Here is a 10,000-nt window from a genome sequence, read left to right as displayed (position 1 = left end):
TCATGATAGTTTCTTAATTTTTCGTCCTTGGTCAAATTCAGAAATAGTATGACGCAATCGTCTTTTTCTTAGCAGTTCAGCATTGCTTCTCTGCTCTATTTGCTTATACGAATAAATATTATGTTATAAGCAAATAGAATTCAACCGCAGTGCTATGCTGCTGCTGAATAAAACAAAATATAATGCACTTTTCTGCATTGGTGTGAGTCGTTAGGTCTGGTCAACGCTTGAATGGGTGACCACTAACGAATGAATGCCAAGCGCCCTTGTTGTCCTAATGTCGCGGGTAAAGGTCTAGCAACCTCTTCCCCCCCAAAAAAAGTAAATGATTTTAAACTTTTCAGCAGACTAGGAATATCTTTGCGTGTATGATAATGGATCCCAATGAGGCCTTAGGAGTGAACGTAATATGCATAACATATTTATTTTATGTCTCTGATGAATGAGCTCGTTTTCCCCACCATTGTTTTGGGCTAATGACGGCGCTCAGGAATACGCAAAGAGGTCTCCGTTCACACGTAACGAGCGCGCATGCGCGCGTACACTACCATAATTCTCGTACACAAACTCGCACAAAAGCAGCCCCATGAGAGGTCAAGGTCACGTCGCGGTGTACCAATACGCGCTGCTCTGAAAATACATAACAGCCTAATGACGGATGTTGCAGTAGAGGAGTTGTGTGTGTATAGTTATCTGTCTGCCCTCTGCTCCCTTCGCTGTGCCAGTGCCTGTAAACCCCCCCCCCCCCCCCCCCCCCCCCCCCCCCCCCCCCCCTCTCTCTCTCTCTCTCTCTCTCTCTCTCTCTCTCTCTCTCTCTCTCTCTCTCTATAATATATATATATATATATCTAATATAAGGAGCCCATAAAAACACCAAAATATAGAGAGAAAAATACTATATTTCAGAGACTGCTGTCTCCCTCTTCAGGTAGATGAATGAGAGAAGTTTACAGAAAAGGTGGTATTTATACCAAGAGGTCCATCCACAGGCAAGCCTATTTAGGTCACCCCCGCTGATAATCTTCCTTTAATCTTCTAAGAGATATATATATATATATATATATAATATATATATATATATATATATATATTTATTTCGATGGTTGGTGCCAAAGGGAAGAGCATATGAAGGATTTTGGTGGTATCATCACCTCTCTTCCCCCAACCCCCCCTGCCCGCTTGCAACACCCCCCCCCCCCTCTCTCTCTCTCTCTCTCTCTCTCTCTCTCTCTCTCTCTCTCTCTCTCTCTCTCCTCGTACTATTGATTTGAGTTCTCTAAGGTGATCAGGTCAGATCAAGCTGTGAGGGAATGATTACAGGTACGATTATTGTCATTAAAAAAAAAGAAATAAAAATAGAATGAAAAAAATCATGACATCATCATATGGCGAATGGGCCACACCCAGAGAGAGATCTTGAGAAACCAAGGTATATATAGTAGAGAGATACGACGCCAAAGGTCAGTGACAAGAGGCGTAGTATTGTTACTACTTAAAAAAAAAAAAAAAATTTCATACCGTTGTTGCTATTGTTAATATTGTTGTTGTAACTGGTATTGTTGAAATGTAGTATATAGTTCAGCACGAATCTTTTGCAGAGATAAATTTCAAGGGACCGTTGCAAATGTCGGTTTCTCTATTAACTAACAATCATCCAAGTCAATTATTCGTGTAGTCAATGTCCTCAATCTAAATCAGGATTAACGATTACTTGATGGTCTATGCTTTGTGTCAAGTTTCGTGATTTAAAGAACATCCTTTTCCTTCTTGGGTGTCCACTTGGTGTGTGGTAGATGAATGCTATGTTTTTCAGCTCTTCGGGGCAATGCAAAACAAAGTTCGCTTACGCGATTACATGTATAAATATTTACTCCCATATATTCCCTTATAACTCAAGCACGTCACCAAACTCAGTCAGTCACCAACACGTAAACACACAAACTCATTAACATCGAATCCACCGTGCACCTACATTGCTCCAACACACACTTAGGTACACACTAGCACATAAGCGCAATTGACACACCCCACGCATTCATACAATCAACCATTCATCGACACACACACACACACACACACTAACGAAATCACTCACGCTGATCCACGCACAAGGTAGTATAATACCCGTATTGTCTTTCTCTCTCTTTCTCTCTCTCTCTCTGCACGTGACGGGTCAGAAGTTGAGGCACATGATTTTTCCAAAGTCCCATCTACACCTTGAACCTTATGAGCAATAAGATAATTAAACAATGGGAATGTGGGAATTAGATCCATTGTATGTCTTCATTACCGAGCAATTGGAATTGATTGCCTGTCAGGTTTGAGTATACCGTCAATCTAGAATGGGTATAATGGTTATTACATTTTTTTTCCGCAAGTCAAGGTGATCCAGTCTTCTTATAGGAGGGAGGAAAATGTAATAATCGTATTGATGACATTATCGTGAAACAATTCCCACTAGCACCAGACTGCTTAGGTACGCTGCAAGTTTCTGAAGATTCTAGTTAGACTTTAAAAAGAAAAAAAACCTAGGTGATCTAATCCAGTGTCTGATTCTAGTTAGATTTTTTTTCAAGTCTAGGTGATCTAATCTCTGAATTAAAGGTAAATGAAATATAGTAATTAAAAGATCCACTACATAAAACACAATATGTATTCATATGTTTATTTTATGTCACACTGTTAGACTAGATAGCTTTTTTTTTTTTTTTACGAAGTCCATATGATCTATTCTTTGAATTAACGGTATATGAAATATAGTAATTGAAGGACCACCACATAAAAACGAAATGTATCCTTAAATTTATTTTCTGTGTAACAGTTAATCTACTGGCAATTTTATTACACTTGTAACCAATCATCAGCTCTTTAGTAAAGTATCGATAAGACTGAAAAGTACTGGAATATTGCCTTCAGTATAGTATAGTATAGTGACACACTGCTGTTACGCGTGTTTCAGTAGTCAGAAATCAATCAATCAATCGCTGCTGCTCGCACCATTCCATTAGGGCAGTTGTAGATATCCTTAACTATTACCTACTTGACCATTTGCCACCTGCCACTAGAATGGTTACCCATCCAAGGATTGACCAGACCCACTGTTTTTCTTAAATTCAGGCAATGCATTCGTTTAAGAATGTGAGACAGAAAAGAAACAGTTTCTGATCTTGGGGTCATCAGTCAGAAGTCTCTGCAGGAAGCAGGAGACGAATAGGTGGGTGTAGAATAAAACCAGTATCCAAGCTCGAGGTAGGAGGGTGACGGACGTGAAGGTTTATTCATAAGGTATCCGTCAGGTGGGATAGAATGGAGCCAGTTGCCAGTATTAAGATAGAGATTTGACGTCTGGAAGCATGAATGAATGAGAAGGACGCCGAGAAGAGGAGGAAATTGAATAAGGTAAAAAGGCAGAGGAAATAGCACAAAATAATGAGTAGGAGACTTAAGGTATTTAAACTACCGAACACCCGTCCGAATTGTGGTTGCTGCAACCAACGGTGATTTGCCGTTATTTACCTGTTATTTTTCCCCCGTTTTGGACTGGCGTTGTTTTGCAGGAAATTCTTAAAAGGCGCCTTAGGGCTGGTCTTCCCTGATGACATAAAAATAACTGGAGCAGAGAGGAATTGCGTGGACACTGGCCTGACTCTCTCTCTCTCTCTCTCTCTCGAAGCTTACAAGTGTGATCACATGTGTTTTTGTTCCGGGACGTCACAGCATTCTTGCGTTTGTGTTTATGTGACAGTGGGTCAGATTTTTTTTTTCTTTTTTTATAGGTAATTAGGCAACTTGCACCTGTGTGAGCACAGGTAATTGTGCGTTAATATGTGGGTTTTATCTGTCTGTTAATATAAATATAAACTATATATTTATATATATATATATAACTTATATAATGTATATATATATGTGTATATAAATGTATATATATATATATGTGTATATATATATATATATATATATATATGTATATATATACGGTATATATATATATATATATATATATATATATATATTATATATATATATATATACAAACATATATATCGAGACGACGAACTTATTATCAACTAAAATTCCCCTTCGGTCAACATATACGATTATATATATTATTTCCGGGGTAGAGTGAATTAAATATGAAAGGACAGTTGTAGCTTAATGCATGTATATGAATCACGGTGATGTGATAAAATCCATTCATATGTGTGTGCATGCGTGCGTGTGTGTGTGTCTGAAAACAGGAAGTGTAAAATAATGTTACAAAAATCTTGCAACAGATCTTACGCGTCTTTAGGGGCAGTGACTCACGCTTGAAATTATCATAACTTGCTTTTTTTTGTTTTATTTTTGCTTCTAGAGATGAATTCGGGCTATTAATTCCTTCTATAACCTTATTCATCGATATACTCTATATAAAACTACACATACCATTCAGAAATTCCTTGAGTGTTTAGAGATTACTTGGATTACCTTATACCTTACTAATGGTTATTTAACTCAGATTTCGGTTTTTATGTTCATGGACATTTATATAGGTTTTTATGCTCGTGAGCATTTATATAGGTTTTTATGTTCATGGACATTTATATAGGTTTTTATGTTCGTGAACATTTATATAGGTTTTTATGTTCGTGAACATTTATATAGGTTTTTATGTTCGTGAATATTTATATAGGTTTTTATGTTCGTGAACATTTATATAGGTTTTTATGTTCATGGACATTTATACAGGTTTTTGTGTTCGTGAACATTTAGGTTTTTATGTTCGTGAACATTTACATAGGTTTTTATGTTCGGGAACATTTATATAGGTTTTTATGTTCGGGAACATTTATATAGGTTTTTATGTTCGTGAACATTTATATAGGTTTTTATGTTCGTGAACATTTATATAGGTTTTTATGTTCGTGAACATTCATATAGGTTTTTATGTTCGCGAATATTTATATAGGTTTTTATGTTCGTGAACATTTACATAGGTCTTTATGTTCGTGAACATTTATATAGGTTTTTATGTTCGTGAACATTTATTTATATTTATAATATCTGGCGGTTTCCCCCCATCTGTGTTGTCTTCTGGTTCTGAAATAAGAGCATTTTTTCATATCTAATATTAACAATTTCATTAAAATAGTAAACAAACCAGACATCATTTGAAGAGAAATATTATAAATATTTATGAGAAAATGTATTGTAAGATAGTTATATTTTATTTTTATTTATTATGGCGTGTGTTGATTGTAATTTTTTGTCCAGTGTTAAGTAAATTTTGTGAGGATGGGCCAATAAACGATTTTGAGATTTATTTATTTATTTATTTTTATCTTTTCCAGGTAAGCCTTGGTCGATTGCTCAGCGGAGAAAGTAAAAAGCAAAAGTGAGTATTTATTATTATTATTATTATTATTATTATTATTATTATTATTATTATTATTATTAACAATTTACTTTTGAGGCCTGGTTCACACTTAACTTTGAAAAATCCACTGCAAGCATCAATAACCTTTTCCACTTCTGCCCCCCGCCCCCTCCTACTTCCCTCCCTTATTTACCCTCCCCCGACCTCCTCCTCCTCCTCCTCCTCCTCCTCCTCCTTCCTCTCCCCCCCCCCGCTTTTCCTCAATCAAACACTCTTTAGAATGGGACTGGCAAACAGTCGCCACCTCCCATCCCCTCCCCTTACCCAACCCCGGATTTCCATTTACACGTGTTTACGATTCTTCCCCCCCCCCCCCCCCACCCCCCCCACCCCCCCCCATCACACGAGGTAAAAAAGAGAAAAAAAAAATCTGTTTGTCCGGCGATGTCGTCACACCCTTTTATTTAAGCTGAGTAAACATGTAGACTCCGTTCTTTTGTGTTAGTGTTAATATCTTCTCTCTCTCTCTCTCTCTCTCTCTCTCTCTCTGAGGTTTCACAGTGACGCAAGGAATAGTAGTATAGCAGTAGGAAAGCGTGGAGCGTTCGGCAAGGAAGACTCCTAATTAACACCCGTTTTCTATGCTGGGTGGTGTCGAAAGGGGAACTATTAAGCGTCCGTTTAGGACTCAGTAGGTAGCCGCCGTGTCGCCTTGCACAAGCGGCGACCACCACCAGTGTGGTCGTTCGCCACGGTGTAGAAATTGCGGGTGTTTTTAGGAAGTGTGGCCTAAGTAGTGCCGTGTGCGCTTGCTTATTGTTGCAGTGCCGGATGGACACGGGGCGGGAAATTGAAGTATTATCTATCTCTCTCTCTCTCTCTCTCTCTCTCTCTCTCTCTCTCTCTCTCTTTCTTCCATCGCGTGTTACTACTACTATTTCGTGCAATCATTTTTTTTTAAATTTTCTAATTCAAAGTGTATTGTTTTCGGATGTGTGTATATATGCGTGTATATATATATAAATATATATATATATCTTATATATATATATATATATATATATATATATTATATATATATATATATATATATATATATATATATATGATTTTTTCTGATCTCATTCTCACCTCAGCATTTACATATTTACCAGTTTCGTGGTGAAATATGACGTTCATATATTTCATCCCCTTGTCGCGTTGGATTTCTCATTACGAGTTATTATTATTATTATTATTATTATTATTATTATTATTATATTATTATTATTATTATTTTAATCACTTGGGAGCTTTTGTTTTTCTTCACACGTTAATATGAAGTTTGACTATGTTCAGTATTATGATCTCTCAGTGTTCCTTTCGGCTTCAGCGACCTAGGTGTTGTGACGCCATTTTTAGCAGTCATAAATCAGTCAATCAATTACTGTTCATTTACGCTCTGTAAGCAAATTTGAGCGAGTTTTATCGTCCCAGTATTAAGGCGAAATTTAAACGTTTTATTGCGATCGCTTCTCCAAGTTCACACGTTTTCTCCCTACTTTCTTCACTTTCTTTCGCGTTTTTTTTTTTTTTTTTTTTTTTTTACATAAGGTAAACTTACTGGATAAAATTATCAAGTTTATTCAGCGTTTCCATCTCTTCTACCTATATAAGGTTAGGATCAAGAGTTGCAGTATCTCTCTATCTTCTATATTAATTAAATCTGAGTATATTTTGTTTGTTTGTCCGGCCGGGGTGATAGGTGCGATCGGAAGGTTAGGAGAGACATGACACATCCACCCTCCTCCTGCAGACCTGTTTGTCCGGCCCATGTGGGGCGGATAGGAAACATATCCAGCCTCCTCCTGCAAACCTGTTTGTCCGCCCCAGGTGGGCCGTGAAGGTAGGGGATCAGGAGGGTAGCGGAGACAAGACATATCCACCCTCATCATGCAAACTTGTTTGCCGGCCTGGATGGGGTGGGGGTATGTAGGGGATCGGGAGTGTAGGGGAGGAATAACACATCCACCTTACTCCTGCAAACCTGTTTGTACGCCCCAAGTAGGCCGTGTAGGTAGGGCATCGGGAGGGTAGGGTTGATATGATACATCTAAGTGTAATATTCATTGAAAGCTGTACATGTCTGCATATTGCCTTATACGATGTTTATTCTTTCGTGTCCTCGTTTCTATTTTGCCTGTTTACCATTTTCCGGTGGAATTCGTCCGATTTCTAAACAGAAAACGTAAAACAGTTAACGTCGAATGGTCGAGTGAGGAAATATTATTCTAAGGAGATGGATTGAAAATGATCAGACCTCGACAGGTATTGCTGCGGTTTGTGCAATGTTTAGATAATGACTTCTAATATTTAGAACTGATTGTAGAGTATGTGGTGGATGGCTCTCTCTCTCTCTCTCTCTCTCTCTCTCTCTCTCTCTCTCTCTCTCTCTCTATGGGATTTGAGCATTTGGCAATTGTAATGAACTAATATTGATCATTTAAAGTCATCATGAATCCTCAAAATACAATACATTTTTATAAAAGAGAAGAAATATTGGTAATATGATGATGTACTTTCAAGTGTTCGTATACTGATATATTTTAAATTATTCACGATCTTTTGTCTATGATTTTTTAAAAATATCATTCATCCCAAACACTCCTAAGAAACTCAAAAGACTTGTCGCAGAATACTCATTTATTTTCTCATCATTGTAAGCAGATTAACGAATAGAACATTCCTGTAATTAATGAGAGAGAGAGAGAGAGAGAGAGAGAGAGAGAGAGAGAGGAAGTAGTTTTCCACGTGTAAATATAAATTAAACATGAGCAAATAAAGACTGCCCCTCAATATTCAGTCTAAAGAGAGAGAGAGAGAGAGAGAGAGGAAGTTTGCGAATAAGGAAAACCCCTAAAGATCCAGCCTAGAGAGAGAGAGAGAGGAAGAGAGGAAGTTTTCCACGTGTAAATATAAATTAAACGTGCAAAATAAAGACCCCCTCAATATTCAGTCGAGAGAGAGAGACAGGTTTGCGAATAAAGAAAAACCTCTTAAAGATTCAGCCTAGTGAGAGAGAGAGAGAGAGAGAGAGAGAGAGAGAGAGTTTTCCACATGTAAATATAAATTAAACATGTGCAAATAAAGACTACCCCTCAATATTCAGTCTAAAGAGAGAGAGAGTGAGAGAGGAAGTTTTCCACGCATGTATGTAAGGAGAAAGATTTGCGGATACAGAAAAACCTTAAAAATTCAGACGAGAGAGAGAGAGAGAGAGAGAGAGAGAGAGAAAAGAAGAAGAAACGAGATGAGGTTGGATGAAAGGAAATCTTCTTCTTCTTCAATTATTCGAAATGAGTGGAAGGAGATCCGTTTGGTCACAGGAAAATGAAGGGAAATTCGCTTGGAAGTCCACTCGTATGATACGAGCGATTACCTAGTAAAATTTCTAAGTGCTTCGGACGGTTACCGAGCCATAATATTACCATCCGGGAGACGTTTCCACACGCCACTCGTAACAGATCCACACGCTGGCTTCATGTGCTCTACGGCCAGTTAATAATGCTCTCTTATTTTTTCTCGTTACGCCATTATTAGCGGGTTCTTCCAAAGCGTATACGCATTCTTTTCACCCCCCCTTCCAACCACTCCCATTCCCCCGCCCCCCTCCCTCTTCTCCTTCCCAACCCATCTCCCCCCACCGGAGAATTACTTTCTCCCATCAACTCACCTTGGAGTACTCCAGCAAGGTTCCAATACTTCGTTTATGTGCATTCTTTTTTTTTTCTTGATTTGGGTTTTTAAGGAGTATATAGTGCTGGGAGTATCTTTGGTTCTTTTATATATATATATATATATATTATATTATATATATATATATATATATATATATATATATTCAATCCCCAGTATAATTATTATTAGTTGGGTTTTTTTCGTGTCCAGAATATCTTTAGATTTTATATCGCGATTTTATTCATGTCGTGAGATTTATTATTATTATTATTATTATTATTATTATTATTATTATTATTATTATTATCTCTCTCTCTCTCTCTCTCTCTCTCTCTCTCTCTCTCTCTCTCTCTCTCTCTCTCTCTCTCGTTATCATTAATAACTATTACCAGCATTATTATAAGAGTGTCTAATAAAAAAACAAACGCACATCGAATCAGAGTTTCTGTCCAATGACCTGTTGGCCTCTCTCTCTCTCTCTCTCTCTCTCTCTCTCTCTCTCAGAATCGATATGCATGCGTGAAACTGCGAATTTCTTTCCAGTAAGTGAGGTCCTTGAAGCAGGCGTGTTATTGTACGACACCCTTGGATGGAGGAGAGAGTTCACACACGCGCGCTCGCGCGCTTCATGCACACGTAGTACACTTACGCGAAATCCAACGGTAACATTTTTTTAAGCCCAATCACAGGATGTCATTTAAATCTCACGTGAGATACGCTCACTTTGTCTAATATCTTCTGGAATTCTCAGCTAATTGTATTTATCTAAACACGGGCGTGTATATATATGAGCTATTTTGTTAAACTATATCTTATACAGATTCCAATATGCTCGTTCAGTGCTGGCGCGTAATAATAATGATAATAATAATAGCTAGCAATATAAACGCGTGAACTTCGGTTCTGGAACACTACCATAAGAAA

The 10,000-nt window shown here is 37.6% G+C and overlaps 1 protein-coding gene and 1 long non-coding RNA gene across 2 annotated transcripts in view; both read left to right on the top strand.

Annotated features, from left to right (window-relative positions):
* LOC135214064 (rap1 GTPase-activating protein 1-like) overlaps positions 1–10,000 on the top strand; it is a 767,625-nt gene that overhangs the window by 328,665 nt on the left and 428,960 nt on the right. The gene's annotated exons all lie outside the window — the stretch shown is intronic.
* LOC135214079 (uncharacterized) overlaps positions 5,334–10,000 on the top strand; it is a 169,289-nt gene continuing 164,622 nt past the window's right edge. The window contains exon 1 of the long non-coding RNA XR_010314253.1: positions 5,334–5,377. This is a non-coding gene — a long non-coding RNA (uncharacterized LOC135214079). The remainder of the gene's footprint in view (positions 5,378–10,000) is intronic.

This window comes from Macrobrachium nipponense, chromosome 45 (genome assembly GCF_015104395.2).
Source record: "Macrobrachium nipponense isolate FS-2020 chromosome 45, ASM1510439v2, whole genome shotgun sequence".
Classification (NCBI taxonomy): Eukaryota; Metazoa; Arthropoda; class Malacostraca; order Decapoda; family Palaemonidae; genus Macrobrachium; species Macrobrachium nipponense.
Note: the sequence above shows the minus strand (reverse complement) of the source record. Positions and strands in the feature narration are given on the sequence as shown.